The following is a 23130-nucleotide window of genomic DNA, read 5'->3' as shown; positions in this document are numbered from 1 at the left end:
GGGTTGTCTTTGTTCCCCGTGATGCTCGACAACCACCCCTCCAGCATCTCGTCGGTGACCTCCTCCGGGTGGATCCGAGTGGTGTCATCGAGACCCGAGTACAACCACATCGGGTGGTCACGGGCCTGGAGCGGTTGGATGCGCCTCTGGAGGAAGACCTCCAGCAGGTCCATCCCAGTCACACCCTCACGGACAAACTCGACCACTCGACCGGCCAACACTTTGACTTGGGCCCTTTCCTCCGGCGTCACTTTCAGAGAAGCGGGTTTTTCAGCTCGGTCGAGGGAGAAAGGAGCAAGACCAGTCGACTGTCCTGGGGTCGCCTGGTCCTGACAGTAGAACCAGGTCGCCTGCCAACCACGGACCGACTCCAGGAAAGTAATGGATGGAAAACAGCTCTCCCCTCGTCTGGATCGCCAAGCCCCCGCACAACTGGATCACCTGCGTCCTCTCGTCACTCGACTTGGCCTTCTTGACCGATTGAGAACGGCAGGTAAAGATGTGCTTGAAAAGTCCCCAATGGGGGCGGCAACCCAAGAAAGCCTCACACATGGAAATGAAAGCGGCAAGGTATACAATGGAGTTGGGAGTAAAGTGGTGGAGCTGCGCTCCGAAGAAGTTCAAGAAGCTCCGGAAAAAAGGATGGGGCGGCAGAGAAAACCCTCGGTCGATGTGGGTGGCTAGGAGCACGCACTCACCGTCGCGGGGTTGAGGTTCGATCTCTCCCCCCGGAAGACGCGCAGCTTCGTGGGGAATGACTCCCCCCTCGACCATGTCGTCGAGATCCTCTTGCCGGAGCACGACGGCATCCAGTCGCCCTGGATCCAACCTTTGGGCAGAGCGGTCCTAGAGGAAGATCCGCCCCGAGCAGACCTCTTCCCTTTCCCCGCCGCCTTCTTCGCGCGCTCCAGAGCGGAGGTCTTGCCTTCGTCATCGTCGCCGGCGAAGTCTCGCACGGGCCTGCTGCGCTGGGGAGAACGGAGGTGGCGGAAGGACTTGCGAAGGGAGAGAGGAAGAAGAAAGGAGGAGAAGAGAGCGCACGGCTTGGAAACCCCGAGCCGGCAATTTATAAGGGGCCGCTCCCGAGTGGCTAACTGGTAGGCCCAAACTATCCAGTCAAATCACGCAGCGGACGCGCGCACAGTACGTGGCGAAAAAGGCGACGCGGGGTTCGAGGAGCTTCCGCTTTATCGCTTCTGATTACTGCGGCCGCTCCCGTCCCACGCGCTTCCCAAAATCCGAAATCCCACGACATCCGCGGGCTGCAGAACAACTTGTCAAAACGGAAGACCCCGCCCGCGCCGACGCTCGGTATGTCACAAATAAAGAAATTCACTCGACGAAAGGCCTGGAATGGATCAAGGCGACTGAAAAAGGTTGGCAACGTCATCCGTGACGATTGACCCAAAACGAGGCACTCACGTAGCCCAAAGAGCCAGTCGGAAAGTTCTCCACCTCTTTCCCCACTCAAAACCTCGATCCATTCGGGGGCTAATGATGAAGCTACGTACTTAGGGTAGGGGCACGGACCCGTCCAAAGAGCCCTACCCAAGGACGTCCCTAGAGGAAGTCACCTTTCAATCGACTTGAAGGTATCCCACTCGACGGATTCAAGACACTCGTCCAAGAAGCTATCACTCGACCACGAAGCCAACCACTCGACGGCCACAAGACCTAAAGTCACTCCGCAGGCAAACGGTCGGCTATTGAGTAGTCTTTATGGTCATTGTAGCACTTTATTAGGGGCGTTACCAGTAACGCCCAACCTTAAATGTACCTTAAACCCTGCATTACTGAGGGCAGGAGAGGGCCGGCGAACTCTATATAAGCCACCCCCTCCTCAGTATGAAGGGTTCGCACCCCTGTTATTCACACGCCAGTAATCCAGTCGACCGCCTCCGGGCACCGAGACGTAGGGTTGTTACTTCCTCCGCGAAGGGCCTGAACTCGTACATCTTGGTGTGTTTACAACTTCCCAATAGCTGAGATCTAGCCTCTCCATACATACCCCCCTACATCACTGTCAGAGTTAGAACCACGACACTTCCACCCTCTTAATTTCGTCGATGCTGCTGATGACGGGCTTGATGCGCTCCTTGAGCATCGTGAGGTCGATACCATCCGGCAAGCTATCCATCGCGGCACCGAAGTCGAGGTAGGGATTCCAGTACGCCATCTTGGTGAGGACCTTGGTCATGACCCCCCGGCAAAGTCGCCGGGCTTCCCCGGCCAACGTGGCCGCTCGGTTGGAGTGAAGATAAGCCAAGGCTCCGAGGACGCCCTTGAAGAACAGGGTCAGCTTGGTGTTGACCATCCCGCTGCACTCAGGGGCGTACCTCATGTTTGGCATCCCCATGGTGGCCAACTGCGAGGTGACCCTGCCGGCGACCTCCTCCAGACGGCTGATCCATCTGTTCTCGCCCGCACATAATCCTGGTGGGAGGCGGCCTCGTTCGCCCGCAGCTGCTTCTCCTCCTCCAGGCTCCTGGTCAAGGTCTCCTCCCGAGCCCTGCTCTCCGACACATCTTCTCGAGATCCTCCAGCTTCAGCTTGAGATCTCTGACGGAGTTTTGCGCTTCGGAGAGCTCCCCAGCCCTGCTGATGACCGCTCCTTGCGCCTCCACCAAGGCGCTGTTGAGCGTGCTTTTCGTTGGACAGCTTGAGGGCCTGCTCCTTCAGCTCGTCCTGCGCCACCTCCAACTCCCTCACTTTGCCGGCATGGGCCAGAGCCTGGGCATCGAGTGCCTCCTTGTGCCTCTGCTCCAGCTCGCCAGTCCGCCGCACGACAAGGGCATCGAGCTCCTCATCCTTGTCGCGGAGTGATGTGGCAAGCTTCGCCTCGCGCACGGTGAGGTCCTCTTCCTGGGAATCCAGTGCGGCTTGATGCTGATTCCGGACGGCCTCGGCCGCGGTAGCCAAGTTCGCCGCCTCTTCCTGGGCCTTCTCGATGTCAGCCATCTTCATGGTGAGCTCGACACTGCGCTTGGCCAATTCCTCCTGAAGGGCTCTCTGCTCCTCGCGAGTCTGGTGGAACCAGGTCTGCGTCTCAGCAACGCGTGCCTCGAAATCCACCTCCGCCTGGTCCACCGTTGTCGTCCTGGACTTAACCTTGTCCAGACGGATACGGTAGAGCGCCTGGAGTTTTCGGAAGTTGGCCCCCATAGCGCGGAAAAGCTGCTCTTCTGGAGAACCATCACCGCCAACGCCCGGCCCATCGACAACCTCAAGCCCGGTAGCGGCAAGCACCTCGCCGTCAAAGACTTCCCCTTCGGCGGGCGCCTGGGAACTTGACGCCCCTGGGAGATGGACGAAAAGATCGTCGCCCACCTTCAGGTACTTGCCGGGGCCCGAGGTTGAGGAGGAGGGAGGCTGATCATCAGCCACCTCTTCCTTGGCAGTGGCCTTGCCAGTTTCCCCGGCATGCCCACCGTTGGCGCCCTCGGCAGAAGCCTCTCCGGTCGCCTTGGCGCCCCCCGCGGCGGTGTCCTCAGCAGCATCCTTGGCGGCCTCATCAGCGGCGGCCTCCTCAGCAATGTTCCCAGCACGTCCTCCATACCTATTGAAGGAGGGCCTGGGTAGTAATGGGAGCATTGAAGCCAAGAAAAAGAATAAGGGAAAAATAGAGACGGAGGACAGGCGACTCACCAGTGCCAGGATGTGAAGCAGAAGTCCCCTCCCCGCCAGCATCTGGCGCCGTGGCAGAGTAACCAGCGCCCAAGTTCCCCTCTTCCTCCATGGGTGTGGGCTCCGTGCTTGGTGCCCTTGCCGGGGACGCCCCTCGCGGCGGCGTAGTTGATGGGGGTGGTGTGTTGAGGGTAGCCCTCTGCGGCTCCTCCTGCTGCCGCTCCCCTCCTACAAACCCGGCAAGATCAACACCATATCATCGAACGCCTACCACATGTCGAGTACGAGGAGGGTGACGAACTTACGCTGGGGGCTGTGCCGGGGGCTGCTGTCCGGGCTGCTCAACACCACCAGTGGTGTCTTTGAAGCCCTGGCTGGGGGCTGACTGCTCGCTGAGGCCTTCGCCCTCTTCACCCTCTGGGCCAACGTCTCTGCATCCCTGCAAAAGAAAAAATGAATCAAGATAAGTGACTTGATGCAGGGGAATGGAAATGGCAGTAAGGGACGGAGTACTTACTCGTCATCTATCTCCTCTTCCTCTGCCACTTTCCTTTTCCTCTTTGGGCTGAGAGGCCCGAGATCAAAAGTGACCTCCGCGTCGACATCTGAGTCGACATCCACCGGAGGAGGCGAAGAAGACGGGGTTTGTGTGCGCCCAGATGAGGAAGGGGCTATTGTCTTCTTCTTCTCAGCGGCCTTCGTCAGCCTCTTGGCTGCCGTGGCCCTCGTGTGGCGCCCAGACCCCTCCAGGGTCAATTGAGGCCGCGTAGCGCTGCCGGGCCGAACCGGCTCGCCAGAGTCAGCCCGCCGCAGGACTCGCCCTCTTCCCCTGGTTGGCATCGAGCCCGCCGCCACGTCCTCCTCCTCCGACGACTCGTCGGCCGCGTCTTCGACGAGTGGAGCTCCAGTGTCGGCGCTGCTGACCTCCCCGGAGGCCGCCGACCACCGGGTGAGCTCCCCTTCCTCCGCAGCCGTTGCGGCCTTGTCCTCCTCACCCCCAGCGCTGCCGGCCTCCATGGCAAGCTATGCGTCCCTCGCCCTAGTGGCGATGTAGTCCAGCTCTGCCTGGGTGGTGTCCATGATAAGCCACCGCTCGGCGTCAGCATTGACATACACCTCGATCAGGGTGTCAAAGAATTGCTGCACATCAGCATCCTTCGGCTCCTTCCAGCTCGGGACAGGGCCGTGCGCGTTATAGTCCGGCATCATGGCGATGATCTCGGACCGACGTGAATTGTTGCACAACGGGACCACCCCCGCTGGCAACTTGAAAAACGGCCCCTTGATGGCCTTGCCAACCTTTGCGGCAGCCCTCGTGGCCTTGCCGGTCCGTTCGACCCGCCGTCGCGACCCACATCAAGCTGGAAAAGCCGCTGGCAGAAGTGGGCATGCGCCAGCACTGTGAAGTTGTGATCGAGGCCGGGGCGGAGTCGCATAATGTCAGCCGGTTCGTAAAGAGCCAAGCTGGCCTCCCCTTGTTGTGCAACGGGGCGATCCGAGGCGAATGAAGTCCGCCGATCATCTCAAGGGTGAGTCCAGCCCGGGTGAGCGGAGAATCCTGGTGGTGGCGACAGTGAGCCTCCCGTCGGCGGCGTCGACATCACTCCAATCGCTGCCACGACCGGCGGCACTCGGCGGACCTTGCAGAATTCCGGCGGGTTTTCATCCTCAATCCAGCACCACCGGCCACGCCATTCCTCCCACCTCTCCTTCACGGCACCGTCCGGGTATGCCCCCTTGGATCTTGGGATCCAGGTGACGCAACCAGAGAGGCACCTCCCGGCTGGATCCGAGGGAAGAAGTAATGGCGGAAGAGCGCCGTGTTGGGCTGCACCCCGGCAAAGCCTTCGCAAAGATGCGCGAAGAAAGCCATGCACGCCACCGCATTCGGAGTAAAATCCAAGAGGCGAAAGCCGAAGGTGTGCATAATGTCGCAGAAGAAATCGGAGAAAGGGGGGCATAACCCGCAAGAAAGATAATCGACGAAAAAGGGATACCGATTTGGAGCAGGATCGGCGCAAGCAGCAGGAATGACGCGCGTCGCCGGGTGTCCCGAATTCTCTCCCCCCGTCTTCGCTCCCCATAGGGGCCTGAAGGAGGCCCGGAGCTCTTGAACATCAACCGTCGAGGGGAAAAAAAGGCGGACTTCGTCCGGTCCCCGCGCGCTCGGCGGCTCCACAGTCCCGCCTTAGCCACCCCCTTGCCCTTGACGGATTTGGGCGCCATGGCGACCAAGAAGTTCAGAGGGCTGAGGAAGGGGGATGGCGAAGCAACGACGGCGGGCGACGGCGGAAGCTTAGGAAGGAAGGAAGAGAGGAAACGGCGGCTCTGAGATTGGAAAAGGCACGAGGAAAGAGGAGAAAGTGAGCAGCGCGCCCGCGGTTATTCCTTTTCTTATGGGGGAAAACACGGGCCGCCTCCTTTCACATTAACTGTGTGTGACGCATGCCCGCGGGAACCAACCCCACGCATGCCGCCCACGTCACACGCACCTCCCCACGCCGCGCCACGCGCGGGAGTCGTGGGAAGCGCAGCGCGCGAAGAACCTTACCGCGGTAAAAACGCCCCGCCTGCCCGCGCACTGTTTTTGGGCCTAGCCCAACAACGCGTTGCGCTTATGTGTGGCCCAGGCCCGGGGGCTCCTGTCGGTGTACAAAAAGAGGGGTACACTTTTTGTACCCCTATAACTGTGCACGGGCAGTCTGAGCCACGGGCACCACCACACCAAGCAAGGCAAGGGAGGTGAGCCAGGGTAAGACCGAAGCTCAAGAGAACTAGAACTACGACGCCAAGGCCAAGACCACGAAGAGCAAAGGGGACGAAGCGGACTCCCCCGGCAAGATCCTTGCCGGGAGACAGTTCTAGCAGCCCCGGCAAGACCCTTGCCGCGGCGACTCGTCCCGCGCCTACGGAAATCACCCTTGAGTCCACTGCCCCCAAAGGGCAAGGATTCGGGAGACATCCCTGGCGGCATGCAGATCTTCGTGAAGACATTCAAGATCAGATACGCACTAAGGAGACGACAACCCTTGGCGGGATCCCAGCCGAGGAAGACCACAAGGCCCCCGGCAAGCGCCTTGCCGGGGATGACAGCAGGCGCCTCGGCAAGACCCTTGCCGGGGCCCGGCAAGGCCCTTTACCGAGGACACCCGCAGGGCCACCATCAGGCCCACGCCGACTAAACCTCCACCACCGCATGCATGCAGCTGCCGACCCAACCAGCTGGGCAGGCACCTGCGTGGCGGCATGCAGATCTTCGTGAAGACCCACCACTGCGCCACCTCAGCTGCCTGCCTACACGTGGCATCAGGCATCGCTGGCCAGGGCGCGTGTCGACACAAGAAGGAGCGGCGACGACGAGACTTCTCCCCCGTCCCTGATAAAGCAAGGACACCTAAGCAAGACGCATTAAATGCGCCTTGTCATGTAATGCGAGGGATAACCTCGCATCACTGTACCCTTTCCACCTCCTGTGTGCCACTGTGGCACCTTTTCCTATAAAAGGAGGCCCGAGGCGACCAGGAGAAGGATTCGGCTTTTTGGAGCTCCTCACGCCCCATAGCTAGCTCAAGAACACAGATATACAGTCCACCAAAGCAGGAGTAGGGTTTTACGCATCCTCGCGGCCCGAACCTGGATAAACGAACCGTGTGCTACCTGTTAGATCCGTCTCCCACGACCCCGCGCCCCGCTAACCGTAGTAGGGATTCTATGATCCCATAGGTGTCGTTCCTCAGCACCGACAGAAATTCTTTTGTGAAGTAATAAATTCTTTAATATTAGATTCAAAACCAGAGGGTATCTTATTAATTTCCATAAGAATTGTTGTAGGAATTACCATAATTATTAGAGGAATTACTAGGATACGGCCTAGGATTAAAGTTTCCTCTATACGCGTTGTTACCAAAATTATTCCTACCAACAAAATTCACATCCATAGATTCATTATTATTCTCAAAGTGGACAAAGGCATATCATTAGGATCAGAAGAAACACTTTTATTAGCAAATAATTTCATAAGTTCATCCATCTTTCCACTCAAAACATTAATTTCTTCTATCGCATGCACTTTTATTAGTAGATCTTTCAGTGTGCATTGAGAATAATTAACCATAATATTATCTAGGAGTTTAGTAGCTTCTCCTAAAGTGATTTCCATAAAAGTGCCTCCCGCCCCTAAAAGATTTCTAGAAGCAAAATTCAATCCGGCATAAATTTGTATAATCATCCACAAATTCAAACCATGTGTAGGGCAATTACGTATCATTAATTTCATCCTCTCCCAAGCTTGTGCAACATGTTCATGATCAAGTTGCTTAAAATTCATGATATCATTTCTAAGAGAGATGATCTTAGCGGGAGGAAAATACTTAGAGATAAAAGCATCTTTGCACTTATTCCACGAATCAATACTATTTTTAGGCAAAGACGAAAACCAAGCTTTAGCACGATCTCTAAGCGAAAAAGGAAATAGCTTCAATTTAACAATATCATTATCCACATCTTTCTTCTTTTGCATATCACACAAATCAACGAAGCTATTTAGATGGGTAGCGGCATCTTCACTAGGAAGGCCGGAAAACGGATCTTTCATGACAAGATTCAGCAAAGAGCAGTATTAATTTCACAAGATTCAGCATCGGTAAGAGGAGCAATCGGAGTGCTAATAAAATCATTGTTGTTGGTATTGGTGAAGTCACACAATTTAGTATTATCTTGAGCCATCGTGACAAGCAAGCAAACTAACACACAAGCAAAAAAAGGCAAAAGAGGCAAATAGAGAAAGAGAGGGAGGATAGAGAGAGAGGCGAATAAAACGGCAAGGGTGAAGTGGGGGAGAGAAAACGAGAGGCAAATGGCAAATAATGTAATGCGAGAGATAAGGGTTTCTGATGGGTACTCGGTATGTTGACTTTTGCGTATACTCCCCGGCAACGGCGCCACAAATCCTTCTTGCTACCTCTTGAGCACTGCATTGGTTTTCCCTTGAAGAGGAAAGGGTGATGCAGGAAAGTAGCGTAAGTATTTCCCTCAGTTTTTGAGAACCAAGGTATCAATCCAGTAGGAGGCCACGCAAGAGTCCCTTGCACCTACACAAACAAATAAACTCCTCGCAACCAACGCAATAAAGGGGTTGTCAATCCCTTCACGGTCCCTTACGAAAGTGAGATCTGATAGATATGATAAGATAATATTTTTGGTATTTTTATGATAAAGATGCAAAGTAAAGAAAGCAAAATAAACGGAAAAGGAAATAGCTTGTTGACGGAAGATTAATAAAAATAGACCCAGGGGCCATAGGTTTCACTAGTGGCTTCTCTCAAGATAGCATAAGTATTACGGTGGGTGAACAAATTACTGTCGAGCAATTGATAGAAAAGCGAATAATTATGAGAATATCTAGGTATGATCATGTATATAAGAATCACATCCGAGACAAGTAGACCGACTCCTGCCTGCATCTACTACTATTACTCCACACATCGACCGCTATCCAGCATGCATCTAGAGTATTAAGTTCAAGAGAACAGAGTAATGCTTTAAGCAAGATGACATGATGTAGAGGGATAAACTCATGCAATATGAAATAAACCCCATCTTGTTATCCTCGATGGCAACAATACAATACGTGCCTTGCTGCCCCTACTGTCACTGGGAAAGGACACCGCAAGATTGAACCCAAAGCTAAGCACTTCTCCCATTGCAAGAAAGATCAATCTAGTAGGCCAAACCAAACTAATAATTCGAAGAGACTTGCAAAGATAACCAATCATACATAAAAGAATTCAGATAAGATTCAAATATTGTTCATAGATAAACTTGATCATAAACCCACAATTCATCGGTCTCAACAAACACACCGCAAAAGAAGATTACATCGAATAGATCTCCACAAGAGAGGGGGAGAACTTTGTATTGAGATCCAACAAGAGAGAAGAATCCATCTAGCTAATAACTATGGACCCGAAGGTCTGAAGTAAACTACTCACACTTCATCGCAGAGGCTATGGTGTTGATGTAGAAGCCCTCCGTGATCGATACCCCCTCCGGCGGAGCTCCAGAAAAGGCCCCAAGATGGGATCTCACGGATACAGAAAGTTACGGCGGTGGAATTAGGGTTTTGGCTTCGTGTCTGGTAGTTTGGGGGTACGTAGGTATATATAGGAGGAAGGAGTGTCGGTGGAGCAACATGGGCCCCACGAGGGTGGAGGGTGCGCTTGGGGGGTAGGCGTGGCCCCCTACCTCGTGCCTTCCTGGTTGATGTCTTGACGTAGGGTCCAAGTCCTCTGGATCACGTTCGTTCCGAAAATCACGTTCCTGAAGGTTTCATTCCATTTGGACTCCATTTGATATTCTTTTTCTGCAAAACTCTTGAAATAGGCAAAAAACAGCAATTCTGGGTTGGGCCTCCGGTTAATAGGTTAGTCCTAAAAATAATATAAAAGTGTATAATAAAGCCCAATAATGTCCAAAACAGGATATAATATAGCATGCAACAATCAAATATTATAGATACGTTGGAGACGTATCAGCGGCGCAATCAGCTCGTCTGACGAACACCAGTTCGGGCTCTTCTCGACCCAGGAGGTGAGTCGCATGGGAGCACCGGAGTTGAATGCGGTGGCCGCGGCCCAGGTGGCGCCACGGGGTTCAGTGATGTAGAACCATTGTTTCTGCCATTCCTTGACAGACTCCACAAATGTGCCTTTTGGCCAAGAGACATTGATGAGCTTGCTCACCATGGCGCCCCCGCACTCTACATGCTATCCATCCACCACCTTGGGCTTCATGTTAAAGGTTTTGAGCCACAGCCCGAAGTGGGGTTGGATGCGGAGGAAGGCCTTGCACACGACGATGAACGCCGAGATATTGAGGAAGGAGTTCGGGGATAGATCATGGAAGTCTATCCCGTAGTAGAACATTATCCCGCGGACGAAGGGGTGGAGTGGAAACCCTAGCCCGTGGAGGAAATGGGGGAGGAACACTACCCTCTCGTCGGGCTTCGACATGGGAATGATTTGTCCTTGGGCTGGAAGACGGTGGGCGATTTCCTTCGCCAGGTACCCGGCCGCCCGAAGCTCGACGATGTCCTCCTCCTTGACGGAGGAAGCCATCCACTTGCCTTGACCTCCGGATCCGGACATGGTTGAGTGCTTTCTTGAGTGGGGAACAGATGAGAACTTGGGCGCTAGAGCTCAAGAGTGGAAAGGCAGGAAGAAGGCGTGGGGGAAGAAGGAGGAATCTTATCTCCTTATAAGGGCAGTGAATATTGAACGCCACCCCGCTCGCCTCAAAATTCGCCTGCTCCCAAGGGCTGCATAAACGACACGGTTGGGTTACCCACGCTCGTATTGATGAGAATCCCACGATAAGGGGATACGATCTCTGCTTTGACAAGACGTGCCAATGGCAACCGCGTCTCGAAACATGGAGCGGGAAACAAAAAACGGTTCGAAATTATGACCGGATGGACGTGATGTCATGTTGTAAAAGTTGTTAGCGGATTGGACTCGTGTATTATTATATTCTCTCTATGGTTGTGTGTGGTGTGTGTTACAGGTCCGGACATGATCAATTTGTCCGAAGACTATTTTTGAGTTCGGAAGGAGGAACCCGCCTTGCAATGCCGAAGACAGCACTACGCGCCGGATACCATGTCATTGAAGCCAGGTTCAGGGGCTATTGAGGGAGTCCTGGACTAAGGGGTCCTCGGGCGTCCGGCCTGTTAGCCATGGGCTGGACTAATGGGCTGTGAAGATACGAAGACCAAAGACTGCACCCGTGTCCAGATGGGACTCTCCTTGGCGTGGAAGGCAAGCTTGGCGACCGAATATGTAGATTCCCTTCTTTGTAACCGACCTTGTGTAACCCTAGATCCTTCCAGTGTCTATATAAACCGAAGGACTTAGTTTGGATAGGACATACTCATTATCATATCCATACAAGCTAGACCTCTAGGGTTTAGCCTTTACGATCTCGAGGTAGATCAACTCTTGTAATACTCATATTCATCAATATCAATCTAGCAGGACGTAGGGTATTACCTCCGTAGCGAGGGCTTGAACCTGGGTAAACATCGTGTCCCTTGTCTCCTGTTACCATCGACCTTAGACGCACAGTTCGGGACCCCCTACCTGAGATCCGCCGGTTTCGACACCGACACCTGCGCCACCTCTCGCCAGTGGCTGCGCCACCTCGCCTCCTCGTCGCCGGCCAGATCCGGGCAGGAGCCGCCCGGATCCGGTGCCCCGCGGTCGCTGCCTACTTTCTCCGATGATCCCCGACCACCTCCACGCCCAACTCTGGCGAGATCTCCAGCCATCCTCAATTTCCGTGCCGGGTCAAACCCTAGATTCAGAGGTGACGATTTCACTAAGTCCCCAGATTTCTATCTTATGTCCACATGTTTGACATGCCATATCTCTGTGCCCGTAGCTCCGATTTGCGCATATGATATATCAAAATGTTCGTCTCGTGATGCTCTTCATGCTAGTGTCATTTGCATGCATATTACTGTCCATATTGATGCTCTAATATTCATCACAAAAGTGTTATATGATGTTGTTTGTTGGAATCCATCATAACTTGTTGATTTTTCATTTTCATAGCATTTTGTGTGTGCATCTTTTGGGCATCATGTCTACATGTTTTAGGAGCATCTTCATGCCATCTTTACAGTGGTGCAAGCCTTGTATTTTTATGAGCTATGTGGTGACTAGCACAGGAATGCAAAGTAGGCCACATGATGTTGCTGATTTCAGACACTTAGTTTTTCTGCTAAGTCTTTTCCTGTCACATTATGTTGCTATGTTTACCTTTTGCCACAAGTAGATCCATGCATATTTTAATGAAGTTCAGTAAGAGTGTTTTGAAGCTATGGTCATGCTCTATGCATTCATGCCTCTGGTTGTAATTATGGGGTAGTGTAGTTTGTCATTACCATGCTCTACTTTTGTTAAATATTGTTGTTGTCAGTTTGTTAACTAGAAGTTCATTTTTTGCCATGCGTTTTTCTAGCGATCCATGCACCATATGAACTTGCTCTTGCGATGTTTAGATTCATAAATGTGTCTTCTTACTATTGGTTACCTTGTGATGCCATGAAATGCTTTGTGGTGAGTGGCATGAGCATGCAAAGTTGCTATCATGAATCCGTTTCTGCCATGCCATGTTTTTCTACCAAGTCTGAATCTATTCATATCACTTGCCATGTTTGCATTGATGCTACCATCTTTTCTGTGCATCTTTGGCTTAAGTTCAGTAAGGGGGTTTTGTTCTTTGCCTTTAGTACTAGCATGCCATGCTTTTGTTTGCCATGTTATGATCCTGTAGCATGTTGTTTGCTAGCTCTAAACATTGCTACCTGATGCTGTTTATGCCATGTTTAGTATTTTCACTAAGTCTGTGTAACTATTGTCATTTGCATTTTTGCCATGCTGTTTTAGGCTTGTTCTAGTGGGTTCTAGCAAGAGCTCACTGTTCATGATTTGTAGAGCTTCACATGTACTTCACTGCCATGTGCTTTGTTGCTATGTTGGAGTGTTGTAGCATAGTTTCTTGATGCACCTTAAGTGCTATGATGTTGTTAAGCGCAGTTTTGCATCGTTCTTGTTTTGCTCGTCATTTGCAAACCGTGCATCCGTTTCCAGTGATCTTCATATCGATTTCGACCGAAATCTCCTAACCTTTCTAGTGGCATGCTTGGTTTTCCAAGTTGATGACATGATCATCTTTTCCCTTTCGGAGTACCCATATGCATTGCACATCATATCTTGCATTCCATGCCATGTGTTGCATCATGTTGCTTGTGCATTGCATCGTGATTGATTGTTGTTCCATTTCTTGTGTTTCTTGCTTTGGGTATAGCTGGGAGACGAGTTCGTGAACGAGGATCCTGTTGAGTACGTTTACGAGGAGCAAGCTTTCGACAACCCTGAGAACTTTGCAGGCAAGATGACCATTACCCCCAATATCACTTCTATCTATGCTTGCAAGTTGTTTGTTCTATCGCTATGTCACTGTACCTACCACTTGTTTATCATGCCTCCCATATTGCCATGTCAAGCCTCTAACCCACCTTCCTAACAAACTGTTGTTTGGCTATGTTACCGCTTCTGCTCAGCCCCTCTTATAGCGTTGCTAGTTGTAGGAGTAGTGTTGGTTGTTCCATGTTGGAACATGGATATGTTGGGATATCACAATATCTCTTATTTAATTAATGCATCTATATACTTGGCAAAGGGTGGAAGGCTTGGCCTTTTGCTCGGTGTTTTGTTCCACTCTTGCCGCCCTAGTTTCCGTCATACCAATGTTATGTTCCTTGATTTTGCGTTCCTTACGCGGTTGGGGTTATGGGACCCCCTTGACAGTTCGCTTTGAATAAAATTCTCCAGCAAGGCCCAACCTTGGTTTTACCATTTGCCTAATAACTAAAATTTTCCTAGGGAGTAATTAACCCGAGGAAATTCTTAATTCAACCCCGGGCCAGTGTTCCTCTGAGTGCTGGTCCAACCTGGGCAATGTACGGCGCCCCCTAGGCAACCAGGGTCTCAGCCAACCCAACGTCTAGCCCATCCGGTGTGCCCTGAGAACGAGATACGTGTGACTCCTATCGGGATTTGTCGGCACATCGGGCGGTCTTGCTGGTCTTGTTTTACCATTGTCGAAATGTCTTGTAACCGGGATTCCGAGACTGATCGGGTTATTCCGGGAGAAGGAATATCCTTCGTTGATCATGAGAGCTTGTGATGGCCTATGCTGGGACACCCCTGCAAGGTATAAACTTTTGAGAGCCGTGCTCGCAGTTATGTGGAATATGGGAATTTGTTAATATCTGGTTGTAGAGAACTTGACACTTGACTTAATTAAAATGCGCCAACCGCGTGTGTAACTGTGATGGTCTCTTTTCGGCGGAGTCCGTGAAGTGAACATGGTTGGGTTATGTATGAACGTAAGTAGTTTAGGATCACTTCTTCATCACCTCTAGCTCTGCGACCATTGCGTAGTTTCTCATCTTACTCTTGTACACGTATGTTAGCCACCATATTTTGCTTAGAGCTTGCTGCAACTTCACCTTATTACCACATCCTACCTATAAGCTTAAATAGTCTTGATCTTGCGGGTTTTGAGATTGTTGAGTCCTCGTGACTCACAGATACTACCAAAACAGTTGCAGGTGCTGATGATACCAGTGCAGGTGTGTAGCGCCCACGATGCGTCTATATCTCCCACGTGTCGAGGCATGACTTAGAGGCATAACCACATGGTGGTTTTGTCGCAAGAGGGGTAATCTTCACACAATCCCATGTACTGAATAAGAAAGGGATAAAGAGTTGGCTTACAATCGCCACTTCACACAAATAACAAGTTAAACATACATCATCCAGAGTACAAGCAAGGTCCGACTATGGAACCAAAAAACAAGAAGACAACCCAAAATGCTAGATCCCCGATCGTCCCAACTGGGCTCCACTACTGATCATCAGGAAACGGAACATAGTAACGACCAAGTTCCTCATCGAACTCCCACTTGAGTTCGGTAGCATCACCTGCACTAGTATCATCGGCACCTGCAACTGTTTGGAAGTATCCGTGAGTCACGAGGACTCAACAATCTCACACCCGCGAGATCAAGACTATTTAAGCTTATGGGTAGGATGTGGTAATGAAGTGGAGCTGCAGCAAGCGCTAAGCAAAGATGGTGGCTAACATACGCAAGTAAGAGTAGGATGAGAAGCTATGCCACGGTCGTGAAGCTACAAGTGATCAAGAAGTGATCCTGAAACTACTTACGTTCAAGCATAACACAAGACCGTGTTCACTTCCCGGACTCCACCGAAAAGAGACCATCACTGCTACACATGCGGTTGATTCATTTTAATTAATTCAAGTGTCAAATTCTCTACAACCGGATATTAACAAATTCCCATATGCCACATAACTGCGGGCACCGCTCTCGAAAGCTTATACCCTGCAGGGGTGTCCCAACTTAGCCCCATCACAAGCTCTCACGATCAACGAAGGATATTCCTTCTCCCGGAACAACCCGATCAGACTCGGAATCCTGGTTACAAGACATTTCGACAATGGTAAAACAAGACCAGCAAGACCGCCCGAATGTGCCGACAAATCCCGATAGGAGCTGCACATTTCTCGTTCTCAGGGCACACCGGATGAGCAATCCGTACAACTAAAACCAGCCCTCAAGTTTCCCCGAGGTGGCACTGCAAAGGGCTCTAGTTTGGACCAACACTCAGAGGAGCATTGGCCCGGGGGGGTTAAAATAAAGATGACCCTCAGGAGTGCGACTCCCAAGGGAAAAGGTATAGGTGGCAAATGTTAAAACCAAGGTTGGGCCTTGCTGGAGGAGTTTTATTCAAAGCGAACTGTCAAAGGGGTCCCATAACCCCAACCGTGTTAGGAAAGCAAAATCAAGGAACATAACACTGGTATGACGGAAACAAGGGCGGCAAGAGTGGAACAAAACACCAAGCAAAAGGTCGAGCCTTCCACCCTTTACCAAGTATATATATGTGTTAAATTAAACAATAGATAATATGATATCCAAACATATCCATGTTCCAACATGGAACAACCTGCAAGACACCTGCAACTAGCAACGCTATAAGAGGGGCTGAGCAAAGCGGTAACATAGCCAAACAACGGTTTGCTAGGAACATGGGTTAGAGGCTTGACATGTCAATATGGGAGGCATGATAAACAAGTGGTAGGTAGCGTGACATAGCAATAGAGAGAACAACTAGCAAGCACATATAGAAAGTGATATCGAGGGTAATGGTCACCTTGCCTGAGATCCCGCAAGGAAGAAGAACGAGTCCATGAAGAAGACAAACAGACGTAGTCGAACGGATCCTCACAAACGCGATGTTACCGGAACTAACAAGAAAAATCAACACCGGAAAGGAGCAAACAACATGGTAAACCAACAAGCATAAACATGGCATGATGCACAATAAAGTATGATGCATGTCCGGTTTAATGAGACATGGCATGGCAAAATGCAACAAACAACACTACAAGTTAAGTGGAGCTCAATATGCAATGAGTTGCATATTGACGAAACACCACATTCATTTATTTAGTTCACTCCCGGTTAGGTAAACAACAATATTAAATGTTGTTAAACATGGGAAGAGGTGAAGCATATGTAAACTACACATCTAGGCAAGTAAAAAATGAGGCCGGAACAACAAACAACAATTCCGGAAAAACCCCATATGCATATTATGAATTTGGTACTGTTCTGCCCTAAACTATATTTTAGAGTTGTTAAACATGCAAGATGAGTGCACCATGTTAAACTAGGCATTTTTCTACCCCATTTGCATATAAAGTTTATTAAACTTGGAGCTATGGTTATTAAGTTATGAAATAAATAATTTTAACATGGGATTATGCAAAACAAATGCAAACAACAATTTAACCAATTTAAACATGGATGAAAGTTGGAAATTATGAAACTAGATAAAAATCTAAGCATTTTTCATATATAATTTGTTTTAAACCGATGCATGGTTAAGAAGTTATTATATGCATGATGTTTAGGGGGTTTTTCTGCAAAACAGGTAAATCCTGGAATAATTGCTAAAATTGCAGAGCTGAAAAAATATGACATGGGGCGAATCCATGCACTGGGCGGAACAGGACATGGGCGCTGGGGGTGGCCTCACCTAATGGGCCTTGGCCCGGTGATGGAGGAGAGGCCGCTGGGCCTAGCGTGGTGCGGGAAGTTGGGCCTCGCGGGGATGAAGAGGAGGCCTCGCGCGGGCGAGTGGCGCTGTTCTGTCGCTCGAAGCAGAGGCAAGGCCAACGCAGCAGGAGCTTGCCTGACTCGGACGGACGGCGGCCGGAGTGGGCAGAGGTCAAGGGACGACGGGGATGGGTGGATCCGGGGCAGGGTCGCCGGATCCAGCCAGTAGCACGGTCAACCGGCAGGGCGGCACGGAGCTCCACCGGCTATCCATGGCAGCGGCGCACCTGCAAGGAGGAAGCCGAGAGGTGAGAGGGAGCGACAGCGGGTAGCAGGGAAGAAAGGAAGAGGGGAGCGCGGGGTCACCTGATGCAGCGGTGGCGCTCGTCGGCGCAGCTCCCGGTGGCCATCGGGGTTCGGCGAGGTGGCGGCGGGTTGGGCGTAGAGGGAGCTCGGGGATGCTGCGGGATGAGGCGCGGGGCGCTCGGGCACACGGGCTCTCGCGACTCGGGGCGCAGTCGGCCCAGATCTGGCCCGGGGTGGGCCGGCTGCGGGCTTCCACGGGCCGCGGCGGCGCTGGGGTGCGGGGAGGCCATGTGGCCTGCGCCGACTGGCTGGGAGGCGGCTAAGGGATGATGTGGCACGACGTGGTTGGCTGCAGGGGCGCTGGCGGCGGCGCCAAGTGGCGGAGGGGGAGCGGCCGGGCACAGATTTCGAGGTGGCGGTGGAGTCTAGGAAGTGCCCAAAAATGGCAAGGGGAGATGTTTATATAGGAAAGGTTTAGGGTTAGGGGGTTTGAGGCCGTTTCGGAGCCCTCCGATCGCGATCTGACGCACAGGTCGAGACGGGAGGTTCGTTGGGCCTAGGTGGGGTTAGTGGGCTGTGTAGGAGAGGTCTCGGGCTGAGAAGAGAGAGATGGAAATGCAGCCCGACAAGGTTTCCGGAGACCGAAAACGTCCGACGTTTGACCGGTTATAATGCCGCTATATGTTTAACGGTTGGGCTATCGAACGAGCTCCGAATGCAACGGAATTTGACAGGCGGTCTATCTACACTATAATAAGACCGCACGCCAACTTTCGTCCCATTCCGAGAACATTTTCCGGCCACTTATAAAATAATATTTCGGAGGTGCCGCGGGCGCGTGCAAGTGTGTCTGGGCTCAGAACGGACAACGGAAAGAACTGGGAGACCCAGACGGATGCAAGTTTTGAAAACATGATGGTGCAATGCACATGATGACATGGCAAAGATGCAACACGCAAATGAATGGCATGTCAACGATGGCGAATAACTAGAAGACACCTGGCGCGTCAGACTCGGGGCGTTACCACACTCCACTACAAGAGGATCTCGTCCTGAGATCTAAGGATGGCACCGAAGAGAAATGGAAGAGGAAGACAAGAGGTAAAACTAAGTTGCTTCTTTGACAAACGAGTGAACCAAAGAACCTTGCGAGGTTGAAGAAATTAAAAGAAAGAATACAATGAAGATGAACAAAGTTGAAAACACTCTGTTAGAAAAGAGGAACAAGGAACATCACGAGAACCTTGTAGGTTGAAAAACATAAGAAAAGTGTTACAATGGACAAGAAGTACATGCAAGCACTCCGGTTGAAACAAGATGTACAAAGAACGATAAAGATCAATTACGACAATACTCGGGTTGGAAATGGAAGGCATAGAATATGAACTTGGCAAAATGAAAGCACTTGGATGAGACTCTGGTTAGAAGAGAAATGATAGACACAACACTCCGGTTAAAACAAGATAGAGAAGGAATAAGAATGATATAATTTGGGCAGCACTCCGACTATAAATGGAAGGAATTGAGCATGAACTTGAAAAGATGAGAGGATACTTGATGAAAGCAACAACACACTGCCTCTAGAACTATTGAAAGAATGGCACAATGGGTAAGAAAGATTTCAGACAACACTCCGGTTGAGAAGGGAGGCAAAACTTGACAAGATGAGAGAACTTGAATGAAGGACACGATGCTCTGGTTGAATGGATAGGCAAAGTAAAGAGCATGATCTTGGCAAAACGAGATGATGGGACGAAGAGAGCAACATCACCATGCCCCCGGAACAAATGAATGGAAAACTAGATGGTTGGAAAGAAAAAGAACGGAGAAGAAGAATGACAACTCTTGCAAATAAAATTGAAAGAGCATGCTTACGAAGAAAAGGTTGAACGGAGTTGTTGGAAAATCAACCACGAAAAGAACAAGCTTGTAGTGGGCTTATGGAGAACATCTCAAAACTATGAGGTGAAATTCTGCCACTAACGGAAACAATAGATTGGATTGATATCAACAAGGAGACGAGAAACTTATTTCACCGGGAGGAATAATGAAGAACCTGGGTCATTTATAAGCACCATAAATAGCAACAATCCTTAGAGAAAGCTTTAGGTGAAATATAAACTAAGATAACTCCAATGAAGAGATTGATGGGTTGCAAAGGATCTCATGAACAAATTGAAAATGATGGGTTTAAAATATGTCATTCCGGGAGAACTTGTGAATCATGAAACACGAAGGGAAATTGTCAAGAGTGACATAACACCACCTCGAAAGATAAAGTAGAACAAATTGCATTTCGGAATGCAAGATGAAGAATACTTGAACTCCTCAAAACAAAACATGTGTTGAGCACGCTGTTTAATTTAGAGTATAGCTTGGCGGATCATAACTTCAAGAGATATCTTGAAGAACAATTGAAGAATGAAAAGAATCCTTGACGAACCACCATGTAGCCTCCATGAAGAACTCCGGTAATAAAAGAATGATCAAAAAGAAAGATAAGTTGAAAACACAGGGTGAAGCCTTGCGATGATTTAGATGGGGCTTCGCGATGAGATAATGCGGAAAACTTGGAACTCTGGAAAAAGAAAGATGAAACATTTGAAACCGAGAATTTTGATGAACCTCTGGAATAAGGAATTGAATTCACTCGATGAAACAATAATAAGAATTACATTATGCTTATCCTTCATCAATTAAATTGATGACACACAATAGATTTGGCATACTACTCATTCTCATTGGAAATGATTCAGGAGAGATATAGCGTAATCTTGAGAAGGTCATCAACGAACCACCGGTAGGATTGAAACAACGAATAAATTAATTGATATGATAACAAGAGGAAAGGAATCTTGAACGAACCACCATTAAGATTTGGAGAATGAGAGCTGAAAGCTGAGAATGAATAAACCCGAAATGATGGCCTTCGGAGAATCAAACTAAAAAGACTCTTGAATTGTTCCGGATGGGTGAAAAGAATTCTCACAATCGAAAACAATTATGAGAGGATGGCATCAAGATAGAACCATGAATCTTCAAGAGAAGAGATATGATTGGAGAGAAACTCTTCTTCGGTCTTCAAAATCCGAGAATGACGACGAGAAACACCACCATGAATTGTTGAGATACTCCGAGGGAATGAAAAGCGAAGAGGTTGAGCCAACAATGAAAAGACTTTGAAAGATCTTGGAGAAAGGCATTTGACTGATGGAACTCATACTTACGTCAAACTTTGAAATGAATTTGGGAATAGCTCCGGAAAAGTTAGAAGAGTCAGGTAAGATCCAGGGAAAAGACATGTGGGTTAAGGCCCACACAAAAGATACATTGTTGAACGATTTAAAAGAGAGATTGTGCAGGTTGAATTAAATCGCTTGAATGGGATACCAACCTCGAAATAGCTTAAGCGAATTAGCAATGGAAACGCGAATCTTCTGAGATATCTTCAGCACTCCGGAACAAATGAATAGCGAGAGGTGAATAAATAAGAGAGTCTTTGATAAGAACTTCCAACATGGAAAGCATGTGAACCAATGAAAATGATATGATCAACACCGAAAGCTTGATTTTAGACCACCAGAGAAGAAAGAGAATGAAGAATGATGAACTTGAAACTTCTGACCATCTTCATGACAATCACCGGATAAGAACATTGAAAGAAAAGAATGAGGAGTCTTCACATCCATAAGATGGATACTTGATTAAGAAATCTGAGTCCTTGAAGAAAAAGGGGTGGGAGGGCGGGAAAACAAAGACAACTTGGGAAGGATGAAACAAACACCATTGAGAGAACTTAGAATTGATCTTGCGGATGTTGAAAATGATCGGATCCACTTGAATAGGAGCACGTCAGTTGGAAAAGAATTGGCATGACCATTAGGCATGAATAAAAGGATACTCGATTAGCGACTTCAGACTCTCTGAACAAAAGGGCCGGAGGGTGGTAAAGAAAATAAATGGGGACGGGGAAACGACACCGTTGAGAAGATGAGAGTTGATCTTACAAGGATGAAGTGGATGGAATAACTTGAAGGTGAAAGCACCGATTGAAAAGGATTGACAAGACAATCTCGATGATCAAAAGGATTAGCACTCCCATAGAAATATGAGAACACCGTTTAGAAAAGGTAAGGAATCCACACTTGACATTGAAGCAACTCGAATACCACAACTCAAAACAAAACAAAGGATTTGGCTTGCATGATAAGCCGGAACAAACAAATGATAGAGATTTTGTCCGAAGTTTTCGTGGTGGGGCCCACACGGGCTCAATCATGTAGCACCATCATGTACAAGGCAGTGCACATGACATACGAAGCATCCCCGAGTCAGCATAGCCAAGGACTCTTAATACACAACGAGACAACTGTAAAACCCGTGGATAGGCGGACCACTAGACGTCGAACTCCAATCTCATATCATGCATTTGTCGGAAAGATATCCTAGGAGCTACTTGAATTCCCACCTATAAACTCCCGAAACTTTCTAGTTATGCAATCTAGTGTTGGGGATACAGGGAGGCACAATACATATGACACAACTAACAAGCCCTACGCTCCAACTGTATCCATCCGTCAACACATAACCAAGAATTTCGGAAATCGTGTACCTCAATCTTCGAAAAGCATCCGTTATACGAGTTATGGCAATACCCCCGAACTCCCACCCCAGTACTAGGTGGCGTCGAGGTTATCTCTGCATAAAAGAGATTTTCGATGTCGGCGAACTCAGGTATTCCAGAACTGCAACGATAAAATTGTGACGACAACACCTCGGAGCTCAACTCCCTAGGACACTGCCACAATCCCTAAATATCAGGAGGCACCAAGAACAATGTTCTCGTCACAAGAATATCAGAACGATTCCAAGATACCCGTGTGATCCTAAAAAAATTAGTGAAAAATTGAGGAGAGGAAAGTCAAAACTTCTACGTCAGGAGGCCTCACCAGAGCGACGAAGGGACTGAGGAGTAAAAAGAATCCTACTCTCCGATGTATATAATCCTAAGACTCCAAACATTTTTTTCTAGACTCAACAATGTTAGCGATTCGATCAAGCAAGGGCTCCTAAGTCGGGGATGGCTCTGATACCAACTTGTAACGCCCATGATGCGGCTATATCTCTCACGTGTCGAGGCACGACTTAGAGGCATAACCGCATGGTGGTTTTGTCGCAAGAGGGGTAATCTTCACACAATCCCATGTACTGAATAAGAAAGGGAAAAAGAGTTGGCTTACAATCGCCACTTCACACAAATAACAAGTTAAACATACATCATCCAGAGTACAAGCAAGGTCCGACTATGGAACCAAAATACAAGAAGACAACCCCAAATACTAGATCCCCGATCGTCCCAACTGGCTCCACTACTGATCATCAGGAAACAGAACATAGTAACGACCAAGTTCCTCATCGAACTCCCACTTGAGTTTGGTAGCATCACCTGCACTAGTATCATCGGCACCTGCAACTGTTTGGAAGTATCC

Source organism: Triticum urartu, chromosome 5, assembly GCF_003073215.2.
Source record: "Triticum urartu cultivar G1812 chromosome 5, Tu2.1, whole genome shotgun sequence".
In the NCBI taxonomy this organism is placed as follows: Eukaryota; Viridiplantae; Streptophyta; class Magnoliopsida; order Poales; family Poaceae; genus Triticum; species Triticum urartu.
This window is presented reverse-complemented; position numbering follows the sequence as displayed.